The sequence below is a fragment of the Euleptes europaea genome, chromosome 16 (genome assembly GCF_029931775.1).
Source record: "Euleptes europaea isolate rEulEur1 chromosome 16, rEulEur1.hap1, whole genome shotgun sequence".
NCBI lineage: Eukaryota > Metazoa > Chordata > Lepidosauria > Squamata > Sphaerodactylidae > Euleptes > Euleptes europaea.
Window position 1 is genome coordinate 1,204,734 of NC_079327.1, and position 20,832 is coordinate 1,225,565.

At 45.7% G+C, this 20,832-nt stretch overlaps 1 non-coding gene across 1 annotated transcript; it reads left to right on the forward strand.

Annotated features, from left to right (window-relative positions):
- The first annotated feature begins 18,721 nt into the window (after positions 1–18,721).
- Positions 18,722–18,793, forward strand: TRNAV-GAC (transfer RNA valine (anticodon GAC)). Its single transcript has one exon. It is a non-coding gene; the product is annotated as a tRNA-Val (tRNA).
- Positions 18,794–20,832: the final 2,039 nt, after the last annotated feature.

Genomic DNA, 20,832 nt, shown 5'->3' on the forward strand with positions numbered 1-20,832 from the left:
GTACAAACATAGTAACTGAGTAGTCTGTAAATTACACCCCCCAATGGTTTGTGTTCTGTTACTCTTTGGTTTCCTTTCTGTATTGAAGATCTCCTTCCTATCTGATCTCTCTCTCCACATGAATCTTGTCTGGTACATGAATTGTCACTGACCACATTAGTTTGATCATTCACATATAATTTCTCCTCCACCTATGAGTGTATTAATATTATGCTAATTGTGCTAATGAGACAGTCTCCCCCAGGAAGGGTTGTGACATCTCTCTTCTCAGTGAAACCGTTCTTTGAAGGTAGATTGGAGCCCTGATGGTCTTGGGGGATGGGGAGGGGGTTTACTGACAACTTCAAATGCTGCTGTCAATCTCTGCCAAGCTGGGAAGAACAGTCTTTGAAGGCGTAGTGGTGTAGTGGTTAAGAATGATGGTTTGGAGCGGTGGAGTCTGATCTGGAGAACTGGGTTTGATTCCCCACTCCTCCACATGAGTTGCCAAGGCTAATCTGGTGAACTGGATTTGTTTCCCCACTCCTACACATGAAGACAGCTGGGTGACCTTGGGCTAGTCACAGCTCTCTGAGTCCCCCCTACCTCACAGGATGTCTGTTGTGGGGAGGGGAAGAGAAGGTGATTGTAAGCTGGTTTGATTCTTCCTTAAGTGGTAGAGAAAGTCGGCATATAAAAACCAACTCTTCTTCTTCTCCTCCTCCTCCTCCTCCTCTTTCGCCATTTAAAGGTCTCTAGGAGAGGAGACTGAAGTATCTTAGATGGGCCATAGATCCTTGGTTCTGGGTGTGCTTTATACATAGAGGGTCCTCAGACCAATCCCTGATTTGTCCAACTAAAATGACCATTTTTTTTTCTAATGAAGTGAGGTTCCCATTTGTTGCATAACAAGGATATATGGAATAAAGTGCCTTACTTGAAGATAGTGATTGAAATATAGGTTTATGTCCCATCCCCCCCCCCCCAAGTTATTACTGTTTTCATTCTTCACTATCATTTGGTCACTTCAGGAAAAAAATCCATTATTCCATTAAAAACCCTGTCATTTCCAAATATTTCATTTTTAGGGATTTATACTTGCCCTTCCTACATTCAAGGCAGCTCACAGAAGATGAACAATACATTAAAATGAAAATGAAAAACAATGTCAATAATTAAAACTGTTCAAAGGCAATATTTGCAGCAATATCTAAACTCTCCAATAAACCCAGCAGCAGCTGAACTCAAAGGGCCCTTCTGTAAAACATCTCGCTCTTTCAATTATAGATTAAAGGCCAATATGAAAAGGACGGCTTTGCAACTTCTGCAAAAATAAAAACGATTGCTTTCCCCACCTCTACTGGGACGTGGTTCCCTAGGGATGGTATAGTTACTGAGAATGGCTGTTTCTCCCATCACAGTTATAATGTGACAGTCAGAAGAAAGCTGTTAATCATTCCTGTTGACTACATCTCAGCAGGGAGTGGACTTAGAGGGAGAGAGAGGCAGTTATTCGGGTCTGGGGCCCCCAGACCGTGCAGGTCTTTAAAGGTTAATGCCAGCACTTTGAATGGAACGCAATATCAGATTGGTGGTCTGTGCAGCTATCAAAATAGTGATTGACTAGGGTTGTGTGTGTTGTATGAAGCTGTGCTACAAACAGCTGTATTACATTTATTTAGTATGCATTTACATAATTTTTCCCAAAATAGGGTTGCCAACCTCCAGGTACTAGCTGGAGATCTTCTGTTATTACAACTGATCTCCAGCCAATAGAGATCCGTTCCCCTGGAGAAAATGGCCGCTTTGGCCATTGGACTCTATGGCATTGAATCCCCTCCCAAAACCTTGCCCTCCTCAGGCTTTGCCCCAAAAACCTCCTGCCGGTGGCAAAGAGAGCTTGGCAACCCTATCCTGGAAGGAACTCGGGGCAATATATGTGATTCTCTTCCTTTTTCTGTTTTATCCTCACAACAGTAAAACCCTGTGAGGTAGGTGAGGCTGAGAGAGCGTGACTGGGATATCATCCACCCATGAGTTGCATGGTGGACAGAGATTTGAACTTGGGTCTCCCAGGTCCCAATTCATCTAACCAAGGGGTGTCAAACTCATTTGTTACGAGGGGCGGATATGATATAAATGTCACTTGGTTGGGCCGGGCCCTGCCTCGCCAGACCAGATTGGGAGTGGGGGTGGGGGCTGCCTTGGCTGGTTTGCAGGCCGGATAAGAGCTCTAAAAAGGCCGGATCTGGGCCACAGGCCATATGTTTGGCACCCCTGGCCTAACCACTGTGCCACACGGGCTCTCAGTGGTTGAAATTTATGAGCTCTTCAATGCACCCCTCATAGAAACACTTTGCTTTAGGCACGGTTGGCTGTTACTACAACACGGATGAGAATGGCAAAGGGTCAGTTTTAGCCAGGTGAAAGTTTCCATGCAAAGTGATAAAGAGGCATTTTTAGCTAATTAGGGACGTTAGTTTTTCAGAAAACAAGAAGGTGCTTTGCCTATGCTGAGAGGAACACTGAAATGGCATCAGTATTAAGAGTGCCCGTCTCACCCCAAGCACCTGAATTCCAGATCGACATTGCCTCGGTCTTGTCTGAATTCTGTTTCTGCAGCTTCGTCCTCATAACTTGACTGTTGCTTCCCAGCTCTGCATCAAGGGAGAGGGACACGCCAGGCTGGGTTGTTAAAGAAAGTTTAAGGTCATCAGTGTAATGAGTAAATCCATAGCTTCACTCTCTCTGTGTGTTAAGTGCCGTCAAGTCGCTTCTGACTCATGGCGACCCTATGAATGAAAGTCCTCCAAAATGTCCTGTCTTTGACAGCCTTGCTCAGATCTTGCAAACTGAAGATCTTGCAAACTGAAGGCTTCCTTTATTGAGTCAATCCATCTCTTGTTGGGTCTTCTTCTTTTCCTTCTGCCCTCAATTTTTCCTAGCATGACTGTCTTTTCCAGTGACTCTTGTCGTCTCATGATGTGACCAAAATATGATAGCCTCAGTTTAGTCATTTTAGCTTCTAGGGTCAGTTCAGGCTTGATTTGATCTAGAAACCACTGATTTGTTTTTTTGGCAGTCCACGGTATCCGTAACACTCTCCTCCAACACCACATTTCAAAGGAATCTATTTTCTTCCTATCAGCTTTCTTCCCTGTCCAGCTTTCACACCCATACATAGTAATAGGGAATACGATGACATGAATTAATCTAGTCTTGGTGGCCAGTGACACATCCTTACACTTCAAAATCTTTTCTAGCTCCTTCATGGCTACCCTTCCCAGTCTCAATCTCCTTCTGATTTCTTGGCTGCAGTCTCCCTTTTGGTTGATGGTGGAGCCAAGGAATAGAAAGTCTTCAACAATTTCAATTTCCTCATTGTCAACCTTAAAGTTGTGTAATTCTCCTGTAGTCATTACTTTTGTTTTCTTGATGTTCAGCTGTAGTCCTTCTTTGGCACTTTCTCTTTTAACTTTCAGCAGTAGTCGTTTCAAATCTTCACTATTTTCTGCCAATAATGTAGTGTCATCAGCATATCTCAAATTATTAATGTTCCTCACTCCAATTTTCACTCCACCTTCATCTAAATCTAATCCAGCTTTCCTAATTATATGTTCTGCATATAGATTGAAGAGATAGGGAGATAAAATACATCCTTGTCTGACACCTTTGCCAATTGGAAACCATTCCGTTTCTCCATATTCTGTTCTAACTGTGGTCTCTTGTCCAGAGTACAGGTTGCGCATCAAAACGATCAGATGTAGAGGCACATCCATTTCCTTTAAAACCAGCCATAGCTTTTCATGATCCACACAGTCAAAAGCTTTGCTGTAATCTATGAAACACAAGCTGATTTTCTCTCGTATGTTGCAGTACCGGTAACCAGCATATATTTGCAATATGATCTCTAGTGCCACTATCTAGCGGCACATAAATAAATGTTAATACTGGGGTACAATAGAATCTTGTGGTATCCCATAGAGCTGATCTCAGAGAGGTGATTCACTGGCTTGGATCCCTTAGTAAATCCCTGTTGAGGGAGGGAATTTCTCTCAGTGGAACAGGACTTTATCTCCTCCTTTATCCCACTGCTGCCAAAAAATTACCCAGACTATCTCCAGAACATCCCTCTGCTATTTGCAATGGAAGCAACAGTTTACAAGTTGGAACGTGTCCAGAGGAGGGCAACAAAGATGGCAAGGGGGCTGGAGACCAAGTCCTATGAGGAAAGGTTGAAGGAGCTGGGTATGTTTAGCCTGGAGAGGAGAAGGCTGAGAGGGGATATGATAACTGTCTTCAAGTACTTGAAGGGTTGTCATATAGAAGATGGTGCTGAGTTGTTTTCTGTTTCCTCAGTGGAACAGGCTTCCTCGGGAGGTGGTGGAAAACCTTCAGGGAAAACCTCCAGGGAAAACCTTCCCTGGAGGTTTTTAGGCAGAGGCTAGATTGCCATCTGCCAGCAAGGCTGATTCTATGACTTTAGGCAGATGATGAGAGGGAGGGCACCTTGGCCATCTTCTGGGCATGGAGTCGGGGTCATTGGGGGTGTGGGGGGGAGGTAGTTGTGAATTTCCTGCACTCGACCACTTGCACCCCATGTAGTGTTCATTTTGGTTGGTCCAGATATAAAGTATAGCCTGACTTTTGCTTTGGGTCAGTGGAGTTGCCGGCGACCTCAGGCTTTAATACGTGATGTCATGTTTTAACAATTTTGTAATGTATCTGTTGCAGTGTAGAACAGGCAATGCTTTAATTGTTGTAATTGGTTTTTTCCCTTAAGAAGCGATTTCAGCCCTCCCTGTGAATCTCCTGGAGAGTGCTACTCAGTTTCAAGGAGGAATTATTGTTGTCGTTGTAGATAAGTGCAGTGGCCTTCACGGTCTTTTCTGGGGGATTCCTGGTGAAAGTGATCTGTGGCAGAAAGAGAAAAGCAGGGAAATGGTGAACGCTTGGGTGTTACAATGTCTGCACTGGGAGATTGGCGCTCAGATCCCTGGCACCTCAGAATTGTTCTGGCTCTGCCAGCGCCACCTCTAAGGAGCTGCTTATGCTAGCAATTAAATTAAACATATTCCTATGAAGACAAACTGTCATACAGATGGAGAATCTGTCCAGAGGCACAGTAGGAAATGCGCATATAGCTTGCAATCCTACCAACGCTGTTCTGGGAGTAACCTGCATCGAATAGCATGGGACTTACTTTTGGGAAGACCTGCTTAGGATTGCTCACACAGGTACCAACAGATTTTCAGGTAAGCTTTGTGGGCTAACGCGCTGGTTCATCTACTGGCAAATCTCCGCTACAAGTTGAACGTCGGAAAGGAATCTGTCTCATCTTCCTTACATGACCAGGGTAATGCTGATCTCCACTTTGAGGTCTGGAAGCAATTTTCCTCCAGGCCAGATTGGCCAGGCATCCTGGAGGGTGTTTTTTTTTGGGGGGGGGGCATCTTTTGGGCATGGAGTAGGGGGTCACTGGAGTGTGTGTATGTGGGGGGGGGGAGGTAGTTGTGAATGTCCTGCATTGTGCAGGGGGTTGGACTAGATGTGAGCCCTTGAATTCTAAGGCTCCTCCTCGCCAGAGGCAGAGCTGAGTCTGCTGGGCTGGGAGAAGGAGCAGAGAACAGAAGAAACATGAAGCTGCCTTATACTGAATCAAACTCTTGGTCCATCAAGGTCAGTATTGTCTACTCGGACTAGCAGTGGCTCTCCAGGGTCTCAGGCAGAAGTCTTTCCCATCACCTACTGCCTGGTCCTTTTAGCTGGAGATGCTGGGGATGGAACCTGGGACCTTCTGCATGCCAAGCAGAGGCTCTTCCACTGAGCAACAGCCCCTTCCCCCCAAGCTGCTGGCAAGGTGAGTGTTCATTTTGCCTTTCCTAAATCTGCTGGGGAGCATTAACTGAGGTTGCTGTGTGTCGGGGAGTGGGTGCCTGGAGCCTGCTGGAGAGGGGCTGCTGGTTGGTCCTGTATGTTCTTTTGTCCAGTTGGTTGCTGAGTGAGGAGGGCCTGTTTTCCTGGGGGTGACGGCTGGCTGGCCCTCTGCTGTTGCCGTGTCTGTGGAGAGGTGGAGGCTGCAAGCCTTTGAACTGCAAGGCTCCTCTTTGCCAGAGATGCGAGCTGAAGGGCTCTTGGCCTGCTGCTTTTATCCTGGGGATTGGGCCTGGGGACCTCATAACTGGCTAAGAAGCGTTTACACTGCTGCACTTGTTACCCCTTTTGGCTTAGACAGACATTTGTTCAGGTCTGTAAGTTTCAGGTTAGATCAATGCACCAAGGTATTTCTAGGGTGAAGGAATCCACTTGGAAGGTGATGATTAATGCTCATGGACCATTTTCAGTCATCTGCAGACAAGATGGATGAGCAGCCAGTGTGATGCAGTGACACAAAAGGCTAATGCGATCTTGGGGTGTATCAACAGAAGCATCACATCCAAATTGCAAGATGTCATAGTCCCGCTGTACACCACATTGGTCAGGCCTCATCTGGAGTATTGTGTGCAGTTCTGGAGGCCTCAGTTCAAAAAGGATGTGGACAGAACCAAGCGGGCGCAGAGGAGAGCGATGAGGATGATCAGGGGCCTGGAGACCGAGCCCTGTGAGGAAAGGCTGAGGGAGCTGGGAATGTTTAGTCTGGAGAAGAGGAAGTTGAGGGGGAACAGGATTGCTCTCTTGAAGTATTTGAAGGGCTGTCACTTGGAGGAGGGCAGGGAGCTGTTCCTGTTGCCCGCAGAGGATGGGACTCGCAATAATGGGTTTAAATTGCAGGCGGAAAAGTACCGGCTGGATATTAGGAAAAGGTTTTTTACAGTAAGAGTTGTTCAACAGTGGAATCAGCTGCCTAGGGAGGTGGTGAGCTCTCCCTCACTGGCAGTCTTTAAGCAGAGGCTGGATGAACACTTGCCAGGGATGCTCTAGACTGATCCTGCATTGACTAGATGGGTTGGACTAGATGGCCTTTATGGACCCTTCCAATGCTATGATTCTGTTACCCTGGAGGTCCCTTCCAACCCGATGTTTCTATGATTCCATGATTCATCAGTTATTCCAAACAGCTCACAAATAGTCTTAGGTACTGGAATTGCTACTGGAATTGCTAAGGAAATGGGAAACCACCTCTGTTCCCTTGCCTTGAAACCCCTATGGGGTCGGCCTAAGTCAGCTGTGTCAGCACTTTACACACACACGTTGGTATATAACTGTCCTACTAGCTTTCCACTCATCTCTTTCCTCTGAAAATTTGGGCTATAAATATAAAAAGCTAATTTTCTCCATCACGTAAATCCAGAAATCTAAGTTCTGTGGGAGTGAGCTGCCAACTGCAATTGGTAAGTAGCCCTTGAGGTATTTTGCTGATAGAATAAGAGCATCCGACCCCAAATAGTAATGCATCATTTCTACTTACCTGCTGCAGTCATGGCGCAAATTGGAGTGAATGAAGGGGCACCGTGTTAGATGCAATTTTCATCCTGAACTAGGAACCAACACGATGTTGTAGATTTACGCCAGACCATTCACGGGCGGTTGAAATTTCCAAATGGTTTTCGATTGGGTGAACTTCTGATATGGAAATATCTTCTTTGTTTTTTGGGTTTGCGCATGAAATAAAAATATTTGGCTTCCTATAATAATCAGCGTAAACATTAAAAGCATGTCCTTTTCATTTTGACAAGCGCCGCTGCGCATCTTGGTGATTCTGCCGCTGCGAGTGCTGCGGAAGTCCTCGGTCGGGCTGTTTTGTATCCGTGTAGCTGCGCTGGCTAAAGGTCATCCTTTTGAGGAGATGATCATCTCAAATGTCATGCTTTCCACTAGGTTTAATTACTTCCTAGAGTGAAATATTTGACTGCTAGAGAGAGCTCTCGAGCCTCTTGAGACAACCCCGAGTGCTTCCTGCTTCCCAGCCTTTCCCCATCCTCTCATGATTGTTAGGAAGCCCCCTTCACGGCTGCCAGATGCAGCCCAGGCTGAGAGGCAGCAGAAAGGCATCTGGTTTCAGGAGGTCGATCTTGCAAAAGCTCACAGCGCCAAATCAAGCACTCTTCTCTGAGGAGGTTTTTTGGGGGTCAGGTTTTCCCCCTGAAGAGATTAGTTTAACCCCCAAGTAGAAGGCAACTCATACAATTATGCAAAATAATTATGCAAAAATTATTGAGAGCCAGCGTGGTGTAGTGGTTAAGAGTGGTGGTTTGGAGCGGTGGAGTCTGATCTGGAGAACCGGGTTTGATTCCCCACTCCTCCACATGAGTGGCGGAGGCTAATCTGGTGAATTGGATTTGTTTCCCCCACTCCCACACATGAAGCCAGCTGGGTGACCTTGGGCAAGTCACAGCTCTGTTAGAGCTCTCTCAGCCCCACCTACCTCACAGGGCATCTGTTGTGGGAAGGGGAAGGGAAGGTGATTGTAAGCAAGTTTGAGTCTCCCTTAAGTGGTAGAGAAACTTGGCATATAAAAACCAACTCCTCCTACTCCTCCTCCTCCTTCTGCCAGTAAACACTGGATCCAGGCATATCCTCTGCCTGGGTGCAATCAAAGAAGGGCTGTTCTTGAATAAATTGTAGCCTGCCACCTTTTTGGATAATGAGAACTTTTCACTGACTGCTACACTTATTTTCTCTTGTAAAAATAGGGTCATTTCATATCTGTGACCTGTGTGTAATGGAGTAAAAAAGGTCTTCCAGATCAATATTTATATTTGCTGTTCCCAATGAAACAAAGAAAGGCTACAGGGAAGGAGTTTGGTAGCAGGAACCCAACCCGTTGGTAGTGACAACGACCTGTCTTTGAGAGGAAGGGAACAACCAGAGTGTGAAATACATGTCAGTCTCACCCAGGTAGCCAGAAAGGTAAAAAAGAAAAGACCAAAGAGCCTGCTTTAGTTCTTATATTGGAATCAGATTGCTGAATACCAAAATTAAAGTGAGTCATCGTAGGAAATCAATCCTGCTGCTCCTTTCAGTTGGTAACGCCTTCTCCCAACTGGGATGACATTCTTGTGGTTTGTACCCGAGGCCCAGGGGATCCTACCGCCAAATGTCAGGCAGATAATAGTAAGTGTTCGTATTCTGCAGGCAGGCAATTAAAGCTCTTGATCGCGGAGGGGACTCAGAGAGGAGGAATGAACCGGCAGCGGACATTTTCTCCCAGGCCTTGGGAGCTATGTGTTGCTGTCTGCCTTACTGTGATACTTTCAACACATATCAGAAACCAGGCAAGTTGGAAAAAATAGCCCCAGAGTGAGAGGCGCAGTCTAGGGCAGGATTTAAGGGGCATGCTCCAGTTCTGTTTGACTTTCTGCTTTTTTCCATGCTAAGGGGAGGGATTACTAATTTCTTCCTCCCAGTGGGGCTAACAGCAGCCAGTCACACCTTTCCCCTGATGCAAGGAGTTTCTCCCCTCCCCTGAATCAGCAGCAGATGATCTGATTCTTCCCCAAGGTTCATCTCTCACACCTTGTCTGGACTGGTGTCGGTCTGCTGCTGTCCCCCTAGAGCAGATTCTGTATTGCAAAACTTGTGATGCAGTGTAACACTGAACAGTCATTCCGGCTTTGGCTGCTGATGTGGCTTTGTTGGTCTTCCCTCCTATGGAGACATTGTTCAGCGGGCTTGAAGCAGCTTGATTTAAGAAGGTCTGCAGAACCGATGATTTATGAAAACTAATCTGGGAGTTCCATAATAGTGTGTAAGGCTAAAGATGCTGATTAAGTCATTAAGTGCCTAAAATTTGGATATTTATGGATTAGTTGGGAAGTTAGTATTTAGTAGGATCCAAGTACTTGAATTTAAACTAACAGTCCAGTAGCTATGGGTCTTTAAAAATTCAAAACACTTAAAAATTTGTTAAGTTTAAAAATTAAAAGACACCCCTATGCCATTCATGACTGCCGTATAATACAAAATAGTTCTTCCCAGCACTCTAGAAGGACATCTTTTTCCCAGTAGTATATTTATTTATTAAATAATAAAGGCTCTTGGCTTGAGGGCCAGGATTGGATCAGCAGGAGGGGAGAGAAGCCCTGCTTGACCACCAGAAAGCCCCCACCTTTCTTGTATTTTGGGTTGCCAGGTCCCTCTTCACCACCGACGGGAGGCTTTTGGGGTGGAGTCTGAGGAGGGTGGGGTTTGGGAAGGGGAGGGACTTCAATGCCATAGAGTCCAATTGCCAAAGCGGCCATTTTCTCCAGGTGAACTGATCTCTATCGGCTGGAGATCAGTTGTAATAGCGGTAGATCTCCAGCTACTACATGGAGGTTGGCAACCCTACTTGTATTGTATTTGTTTTGGAGGAACTGGACTTTTGGGGACTGAATTCTTCAGAATCTGTTGTGTTCTGTGGCATGGCCACTGACAGTAATGTCACTCTCAGGGCTTCTAAGGGTCCACCCCATCAAGTCATAACTTCAGATCCACCCAAAAAATTCATCCTCGACCACCTGTTGATGGCCTCCCTAGACGCCAGGAGGAGTCTTTTCCAGGTGCTGGGCCTGGAGTTCCACAATATGCATGAACTGGTGAGGGACTCGCAAGGACTCTCGAGGAGGGGGGGTCTCATTTCCTCTCCATATTCCCCTCACCACACTATTATTTCTCTCTTCCTGGCAGCCCCTGTGCCTCCTTTTCTTCCTTCCCACCTCCCTCCCTTTATCTGCCTCCCCCTCTTCTTCCTCCAGCTGCCCTTGGGACCTTTCCTCCAGCTGCCCTAGAGGCTTAAGTTGAATCCAAGTGTGCAAGACCAGCAAATGGCTGGAGATTTCTCCCCCACCCCCAAACCTTCTTTTCTGACTTTCCTCTTAAAGTCAACTAAACTAGCTATTCAGGTCAGCTCTGTTTATTCTCTAGATCCCTGCTGAGAGTATTGTATTTTGCCTTGAACAAATTTACCTGATGTGTAGTTCAGGCCTTTATAAAATCTTAACTGCTACTGTGGTCTAATAAAAGCTACTACCTTCCCTGCATATAACTAATTTCTCTGAAGTCTGGAGCTGTTGGGTTTTTTAATTCAGATTTACTGGCACTCTGGTGATTGTTAAGAACGGGAAAGTATTGCCCTTGGATCAGGAAGTGATAATAGTTCCACAGGGCTGAAGAACAAAATGGCCTCCCAATGCCTGTATCTACTAGCTGAGGATTCCTCTCTTTCCCCCAATCAATGGGTCACCACATGGTGGCAACATAGGGCTGCACAGCTTGGGGGGGGGCGGGGAGCAGGGGGTACGTCTGGGTGGGTTTGAGATGCCCTGTGAGTAGGGTTGCCAGGTCCATCTTTGCCACCGGCCTGAGGAGGGTGGGATTTGGGGAAGGGAGGGACTTCAATGCCATAGAGTTCAATTGCCAAAGCGGCCATTTTCTCCAGGTGAACTGATCTCTGTCACCGCACTTAACCACCGCACCAAGGATTCAAATGAGGTTTGGCCTTGTTGTTGAATGAAGAGTTTTGACGATCCTTATCAAGCCGAGTGGTTTTCCTTTAGCATATAAAGCTTGTATTGATTTCCCCTTCCTTATAGGCTCTCTCCAAAAGCTTGGCTTAGTTTCTCCCAATGTGATTTATTAAGAACCAGCATGATTTGGTCAGTAAGATTTATTGAGAGATAATCTGATAGCAAATGACATCTATTTAGAGTCGAACAAGAATGGTTTTGTCGTACTCTTGTGTTTGGCCCTGGGCCTTTAAGCATTTTAGAAACTCTCAAGATAGTTATCTCTTGCTCCTTCATTTATTATAAATGGGGGTATTTGTTCCACACTTTGATTTCTGGTTTTCGAATTTAGAACACACAAACCAGTGGGATTTGGTTTTTCTTTCCTTTAAAAAAAATGAAGATACTTTCTTCTAAACAATTAAAGCAAAATGCTGCAGATTTGTTACAAAACTTAAACCTCCAATGGCATGTTAAAATGACCCCATTCACACCATGTTCTGCAAGCGTGCTCTTCAGGATTTTGGAGGAAGGAGCTACGAGGTCCAAGGTCAATGAACCCATGAACCCATGAAGCTGTCTTTTACTGAATCAGGACCCCTTTCCCCCCCCCGTGTCCATCAAAGTCAGTATTGTCTGCCCAGACCAGCAGCGGCTCTCCAGGGTCTCAGGTAGAGGTCTCTCACATCACTTACTTGCCTGGTTCCTTTAACTGGAGATGCCGGGGATTGAACCTGGGACCTTCTACATGCCAAGCAGATGCTCTACCACTGATCCATGGCCCCTTCTTCTAAGAATTGCATTTCTAAAAATAAGGTCCCTCGGCATCACTATAGATTCCCTTTTTCTACTTACTGAATCTGCAGCCTTCTCAATTATAAGAGCCAAATTATTTTGACATGAGCTCCATTCATTATATGAGTCTACTACTAAGACATGCTCACCTCTTCACCACAGAATATTTCCTAAATCTGGTGAAACTGCCACGTATTTATATCAACTCTACATTCCAGAAGTGTGCAGGGCTTTTTCTTTAGCCAGACTTAATGTATTACCATCAGCCTTACTAACTGGCCGTTATACTGGTGTCCCCTTCCCGATAGATTGTGCCCTTGTTCTATGGAAGAGACAGAAACCATACAACATGTTCTCCTTCGATGCCCCTTGTATCAAAGATTACGATTAAAACTCTTAAATCCTAGTTTGAGTCAGATGGAGGGACTTTCTAACTGTTCAAAGGTTCTCACCCTTCTTAATAACCAGGACCCTAAAATCATAGAAATTGTAGCTAATTTTTTTGTTGGTGTGATGGCAATTCGCTCTTCTTTTTAATGTTATGTTACGTTTTTACTGTACTCGGATGAATGTTTGATATGCCAATAAAGGTATCTGAACTGAACTGAACTGAAAAATTGCATTTGTATCTTCAATCTCCATCTTCAATAGGATGGATGGATGGATGGATGGATAGATAGATGGCTTGCTGGTACACAGTATAGTTCAGTTACACTGAGTACCAAATGGCCTGTGCTGTAGTCAGTAGCAATCCTGGGGCAAACTCTTGACTTTGGGTTGTAGAAGATCTGAGGGATGCTGGAAAAACTGCCCATTTTTCACACACACCCAAGCAGATTAGCCTCACCTAGAAATGATTTTAACCTTTTCAGGGAAGCTAAATGTTGCATTGCGAAGGATGGGGGTGTCTTAAAACAATCTTGTGGATAGTTAAGTGGTGGACTCTAATCTGGAGAAACGGGTTGGTTTCCCCTCCTCCACATGAAGCCAGCTGGGTAACCTTGGGCTAGTCACAGTTCTCTCTGAACTCTCCACCTACCTCACAAAGTATCTGATGGGGGAGGATGGGAAGGTGATTGTAAGCCAGTTTGATTCTCCCTTAAGTGGTAGAGAAAGTCGGCATATAAAAACCAACTCTCTTCTCCTCCTCTCTCCCCCCCCCCCCGCTCGAGCCTGGCCTTGGCTGGGATAGAGAGCAGGATAAATAAATAAATGTATATTTTAAGTTTCAGTTTGTAAGCTGCCCTGAGCCATGGAGAAAGGCAGGGTATAAATATTTTTATAAATGAAGGAACACTGTGCTACCTTTTGAGATTATTGTGGGGACTCCAGCAAAATAATATATGTGAAGCTGTTTGAACACTTGAAAACACTTGATAAATGCTGCATATTATTAATTAAATTTATATCTTACTTTTCCTATTGGTGTATGCAAAGTAGCTAAGAAAAGAAACACCAGCAAAAGCAATTACATCAAATCAATACAAAAGGATTATAGTAAAGAAAAGCATCTGATACTGTTGTAAAATAGGCTCTCTGCATGTTTTTTGTGTGTGTTCACAACCTGGTTTTAAAAGCATTAATGTGCTGTCCCGTATGATTTATGCAGTGTTGATACGTTCCTATTGCGGTTTGGAAGAGATAGGAATTACAAATAATATATCATAGCACTGAATGTAAAAACAGTACAGTGATATGAGAAGACAAGCTAAAGAGATAACGTGGTGTATGTGTGCATGCATACTGGGAGAAACTCTTCTTGGTATGCAAATATGTGGGTAGGCCTGTTTGAGAGAAATAGAAGCTCCATTTGATTTATTCTATTGTAATATGAATCTGGATGTGTTAGAATTAAAAATGTGTTCACTGTGAGATTTTGCCAAACTCCGGTCTCAATGGGCAAAGGTCATGAAATTCGTTGGACCTCCCTAGATGTAGAGGGGTGGGCCCTCAGTCAGTTGGTTCTGCAACGGTCTTCTCTGGATTATGTCTTGGGGCTTTCGTAAAACAACTGTTCCTTAATGGTTCTGTATTCTGGACATAAAATACAGGGATGGGGAGGAGACAACTAAGCAATCCTGAGTTCTATAACTGTAGACCGGCATCCTCAGGCATGGAGCATGGCTAATGGTTAACATGAGAGACAATGTGGTGTAGTGGTTAAGAGTGGTGGACTCTAATCTGGAGAACCGAGTTTGATTCCCCACTCCTCCACCTGAGCAGCGGACTCTAATCTGGGTTGGTTTCCCACTCCTCCACCTGAAGCCTTCTGGATGACCTTGGGCCACACACAGTTCTCTCTGAACCCTCTCAACCCCACCAACCTCACAAGGAGTCTGTTGTGGGGACAGGGTTGTTTAGCTTGGAAAGGAGGTGGTTAAGGGGAGACATGATAGAGGTCTATAAAATTATGCATGGTTTGGAGAGAGTGGACAGGGAGAAGCTTTTCTCCCCCTCTCATAACACTAGAACACGGGGTCATCTGCTGAAGCTGGAGGGTGAGAGATTCAAAACTGATAAAAGGAAGCATTTCTTCACACAACGCATAGTTAAATTGTGGAACTCCCTGACCCAGGATGTGGTGATGGCTGCCAACTTGGAAGGCTTTCAGAGGGGAGTGGACATGTTCATGGAGGAGAGGGCTATCCATGGCTACTAGTTAAAATGGATACTAGTCACGATGCATACCTATTCTCTTCAGTATCAGAGGAGCATGCCTTATTATATTAGGTGCTGTGGAACACAGGCAGGATGGTGCTGCTAAAGTCATCTTGTTTGTGGGCTTCCTGGAGGCACCTGGTTGGCCACCGTGGGAACAGACTGCTGGACTTGATGGACCTTGGTCTGATCCAGCATGGCTTTTATGTTCTTATGACAGGAAGGAGATTGTAAGACGGTTTGAGACTCCTTAAAAGGTCGAGAAAATCGGGTTATAAAAACCAACTCTTCTTCTTCTCCTAGGGCAGTTGTTTTGCCACCAGACGGGTCTGTGTGAAAGCTAGTAAGACACTGGAGAGGTACAAAGCCCTTGCAGAGCAACCTGGGCGCAGCCGTTCCGCCCTCGTTTCCTGTAAAGCATTCACAAGAAAGTAAGGAATAGGATAAGAGAAGGGAAGGAGACCCAGACAGTGAGAAGGAGGAGAAATATGATCATATTTGCTGCTGCTGCTGCCGCTGGCAGTGGATGGGAGCACGGGTGGATTAGCCTGGTCGACCTAACGTAGGGTGTCGTGTCCACTTTCTGTGAAGGGAGGATAGACAGGAGGAGGTGTAAGAGCCACACAGGGCAGGTCTGGGGATTGAGGAGAAGCCTTCCTGTGGTGATGTCTCAAGCCAGACAATGCTGCCTGTCTGCAAAGGGATGTGTGTCTCTAAGACTGCCCTGCCCCTGATCCAGTGAAAACAGAAATGTACAGTAAGGCCATTTACGCTTTGTAATTAGCAGCGCGTTCCAGGCTGAAGTGCCCCGCATATATTTTTTAGTTTTTCACGCTGAACCGTCATTTAGGAAGTGACTGCAAAGCCAGCACATACCTGCTTCATATTCCTTAAGAGCCCCTTTAGCGTGACCTTTTGTGCTTGCTCCGCCCCCGCACCAAAGATTCCCATCAAAGAAGCATGCAAAATCACAGCCGCGGGTTAGCTATGCAAACGGCAGTTGCTAATGGAAGGAATGAAGGAGCAGGCGAGTAGGTGTGTGTGGAATTTCTCCTTTTGCATCAGGACTGTGAATAGGCATTTTAAAGGTTGTATTTTAAAAAAGAGCCTTGAGCGAGCATCAGAATTGACCCTGCATAAATGGCCTAAGTGAACAGTATTCCTGTCTCAACTTTTCATAATGCTTACTCATGTCCATGTTAATGTGCCATTTTCTCTTCTGTTTTGATGAATCTTTTATATGTGTTTCTGAGATTGATTTGGAGGTGCATGCTCAAGGATCTGTTTAATGCCTGTGCCTGGGAGAAGATCGCTAAATCCTGGGCCAGTTGTCAGACTTACCCATGACATAACACGCCAATCATCCATGCACAGTGTAGTAACTCTTTAGCACTCTGCCAGTAGGAAGTTATCAGATGAGCCTGTCTGACTTTAGCTTATCTTGAATGTTGTTTGAAGGGCCTTATTAAACTGCCATTCATTTTAATGCCTGGCCCTAAGCTTATGTTGGAGGCATTTACGAGTTATGGGTTTAATTGTCTAGAGCATGCTAATTTTGGCCTTGGAGAGAAATGCTGTAGTTAACTTCTTTAAAATGGCACAGGTTCCAAGTGTGTTTGAAAATGAGGGTGTGTGATGGACAGGAGAAAATTTCTACCCTCTTTTCTCCATGATCAACACAGACAAATAGGATTCACTAAGACTGAATGAAATGCCAAATTGAAAAAAAAACAACCAACAAACAATGAGAGAGCTGAGGATTGGAGAGAGAAGGGTTAGGAGGTATCCCAACTAAGTAGGAGTCCAGTAGGGACTGTAGTGTATGATTTTTGAACACATGAAGCTGCCTTATACGGAATCAGACCCTTGGCACTTCAAAGTCAGTATTGTCTACTCAGACCAGCAGCGGCTCTCCAGGAGGGGATGTAGCTCAGTGGTAGAGCATCTGCTTGGCATGCAGAAGGTGCCAGGTTCAATCCACGCCATCTCCAGTTAAAAAGACTAGGCAAGCAGATGATGTGAAAAGCCTGAGACCCTGGAGAGCCACTGTTGGCCTGAGTAGACAATATGGACTTTGATGGACCAAGGGTCTGATTCAGTGTAAGGCAGCTTCATGTGTTCATGGTCTCAGGCAGAGGTCTTTCACATCACCTACTTGCCTAGTCCCTTTAACTGGAGATGTCAGGGATTGAACCTGGGACCTTCTGCATACCAAGCAAACAGCCCCTGCATGCTAAGCCACAGCCCCTCCCCAGGTAGGATTTTTGATAGGTAGGATTTGGGTGAGCCAGTGTGGTGTAGTGGTTAAAGTGTCAGACTAGGACCGGGGAAACTGAGGTTTGAATCCCCTCTCCGCCATGGAAGCTTGCTGGGTGACCTTGGGCCAGTCACACACACTCAGCCCTGACCCTGGCTAGTATTTGGTTGGGAGACCTCCAAGGAATACCAAAGGTGTGATGCGGAGGCAGGCCATGGCAAACCACCTCCGAATGTCTCTTGCCTTGAAAACCCTATGGGGTTGCCATAAGTCAGCTGTGAGTTGATGGCGAAAAAACAACAAGTGTTTGGGTGGGTGTTCTTTGATAAAACCACGAATTGTTAAAACTGGCTCGTTACTGTCTATATAACAGTAGGGTGTCGGTGGTGAGATAGATCACAACTCTCTAGCTTAGGGACTAGTTTTTGGCAAAGTGGTATAAAGTAAGAGAACAGGAGAAAGGCCTGGAACCAGGGTTGTGACAGAGGGGGAAAGAGAAGACTTGATTGTTCATTTCTTATGTGAATTGCTTTGCACAGAGTTGGTACTGACAGAAAAAAAAAATTCTGTTTTGTAAGTTGAATTGTATTTATTTTGCTTCCACAAACTGGTGTGTCAGAATGGCAGTGGGCAGTTCTTCTTGTTTCCTTTCAGGCATCTGGCTTGGCACACTAACTTGAGTGACCTTTCCTGTGGATTCCTGAGAAGTCCTGGGACCTCTGGCCCTTTTTCACTCTGTGCCAAATTTCTCTGGGGCTGGGCAATAAGATATATGCAACGTGGAAATATACAAGGTGTGTTCTCCTCATCTCCTTGGCTAGCAATTCAGCTGCTGTTTTCTTGGCTGATTGTAAAGGCAGCATAATACTGGAGGGTGGCGATCTGTTTTAGCATCTGATAACTATATATTTTTTAATTTAGAGAGTTGACTTGCTTTCCTGCTTAAGGCCCAGGTCTGCAAAGAAGCCACTTCTGAGTGGTACGGTGCTGTTGTGGAAATTAATTGTCCGGCAGGAGCTGCATTCCAGTCTTAGCTGCCATACACCAGCGTGGTGTAGTGGTTAGGAGCAGTGGACTCTAATTTGGAGAACTAGGTTTGATTTCCCACTCCTCCACATGAGTGGCGGATCTAATCTGCAGAACCGGGTTGGTTTCCCTTCTCCTACACATGAAGCTAGCTGGGTGACCTTGGGCAAGTCACTGTTCTCTCCAAACTCTCTCAGCCCCACCTACCTCACAAGGTGTCTGTTGTGAGGAGAGAAAAGGAAAGCAATTGTAAGCCGGTTTGAGAGTCTTTAAAGGTAGAGAAAAGCAGGGTGTAAAAACCAACTCCTTCTCCTTCAACTGTGGGGTTGAACAGTTCCGGTGAGAAGACGGCAGGGTTTCAGCACCAAGGACAGCGCACAAGGTGCTGGCTGATTGGGGCCAGGAGCACAAGGCCTCACCCACCCGGCGAGAGAGCAAATCTGTCATGTCTGGCAGTGCCAGTTTCTGGAGATTCTGGGGGCTCACCCAATGCTTCCTTTGTACCAGTACGCCCCTATATATGTGCCAGAACTCTGTTAAGGCCTTCTCCCAGACACGGCTGTTTCCCACCTGAAAGGAAGGGGCTGTGGCTCAGTGGCAGAGCATCTGCTTGACATGCAGAAGATCCCAGGTTCAATCCCTGGCATCTCCAGTTAAAGGGAGGAGGCAAGCAGGTGATGTGAAAGACCTTTATCTGCCTGAGACCCCGGAGAGCCGCTGCCGGTCTGAGTAGACAAGACTGACTTTGATGGACCCAGGAGGGTCTGATTCAGTATAAGGCAGCTTCATGTGTTCATGTGTTGAGCTTCTTTTATGTGGAGGAGCGTTTGATCGAGGGAACCTCTGGGTGAACTGAAGCGTTACAGTTCAGGCACGGGCTGTGTCATCTCGGTGAGAATTTGGGGTGACTTGAGCCTCCTGAGGTCTTCTTGCATCCCCCCCCACCGCACCCTTCCTGGAGAGGAACAGCTGCTGTACAAAAAGGCCGAGTTCTGGCTCTAAGGCTTATGCTGCAGGGATGCTGATAAGTCTCCTGACTCAAGCTACAGCTTCTGGAAATGGTGCCGTGGATCAGGGTGGCTGCCAAGAAGGGAGGGGGTTTCTGAGAAGAAGTGGCCGGCATCCAAGGATGTTGGCAGGGAGTTTTCTGTGGAGGCCATTGACAGAGAATGCAGGGTCCTCGTGGGGTCGGTGGGGTGTCTCCCTCATTGTCAGCACAGGGATCCACAACCGCGGGTGGCTTCCCCCCCCCATCTGATCCCACAAGAGGCTTCTACTTCTCATGTTTTGGTGTCCCAGGGCCTTCTCTGATGCAGTCTGAGTCCTGCGTTAAGGAGGGTCATAAGTCATTGTTTTACCAGGTTGATAATTGCACGGATTTTATGTGGGAGACAGCCCAGCATAACAACTTGAGACAATCTTACCAGATGTTTGTATAATTGGTAATATATTATACAACCTATATACATGCCTGGTCTGATATATATTGTCTGTATATGTATATATATATATATATATCTGTAAATATGTGTATGTTTTACATGGGTTTCAATTGACCATTGAGGAAGGCCGAAACGTGTCTGGCAAGTGGTTGTAGATAGCAACCTTAGGAAATGCTATTGTGCTGTTTTAACGCTTTTTAAATAATTTTTTTATCTTGACATAGCGCTTTAAATAAATTATATTTTCATTAGTTATTGTAGGTTATCCGGGCTGTATGACCGTGGTCTTGGTATTTTCTTTCCTGACGTTTCGCCAGTAGCTGTGGCAGGCATCTTCAGAGGAGTAACACTGAAGGACAGTGTTACTCCTCTGAAGATGCCGGCCACAGCTGCTGGCGAAACGTCAGGAAAGAAAATACCAAGATCACAGTCACACAGCCCTGATAACCTACAAGAACTGATGAACTCTGACCGTGAAAGCCTTCAACAATATATTTTCATTATCCATATATTTTATTTATCCCACCCACCAAATCTTGGGTACCCAGCTTCTGTTTTCTAGGTTGGGTTTCATTCCCTTCTTTTTTCTTCTAATATTGCAGTCTGAGTCCTGCAGTAAGGAGGGTCATAAGTCGTGCTTATCATGTTTCAAAATGGGTTTCGTGAAATCTGGGTTGAATATGGGCAAAGCCGCGTATAGTGACTTATACAAAAGGTAGCACAAAAATGTAGGAGTGGGGAAACCAACCCAGTTCACCAGATTAGCTTCCGCCACTCATGTGGAGGAGAGGGGAATCAAACCTGGTTCTCCAGATTAGAGTCCACTGCTCCAAACCACTGCTCTTAACTACTACACCACGCTGGTGGACAATCTGCAGGGATGATGCTTGATTAAAATCTCAGAGGGCCAGGGAGGAGCTGTGGGGGGGGGGAGGCAGGCACCGACCTGGTGCGCCCAGGAATGATGCATCTCTTTTCTGTCAAGCAGGGAGAGCACTTAAGGAATGGATTAGAAAATCGCCTTGCTTTCTGCTCAGCTCACAATCCAGTGCCAAAAGTCTATTGGGTTGTATTAAGTTTTAGAAATTGCTCATTCCAAGTGCCAGGTTGTATTTGGTGAAATTTCAAGGTGGCTCTTTCTTGCATTTGTCTGTGAGACTTGCCGGGGATTGCTTCCGTATTCTGGTGTGGGGTTGGTGCCCCCTGGGAACGTGTGAGTTCTCCAGATTGAAGATCAAGGGGAAATGAC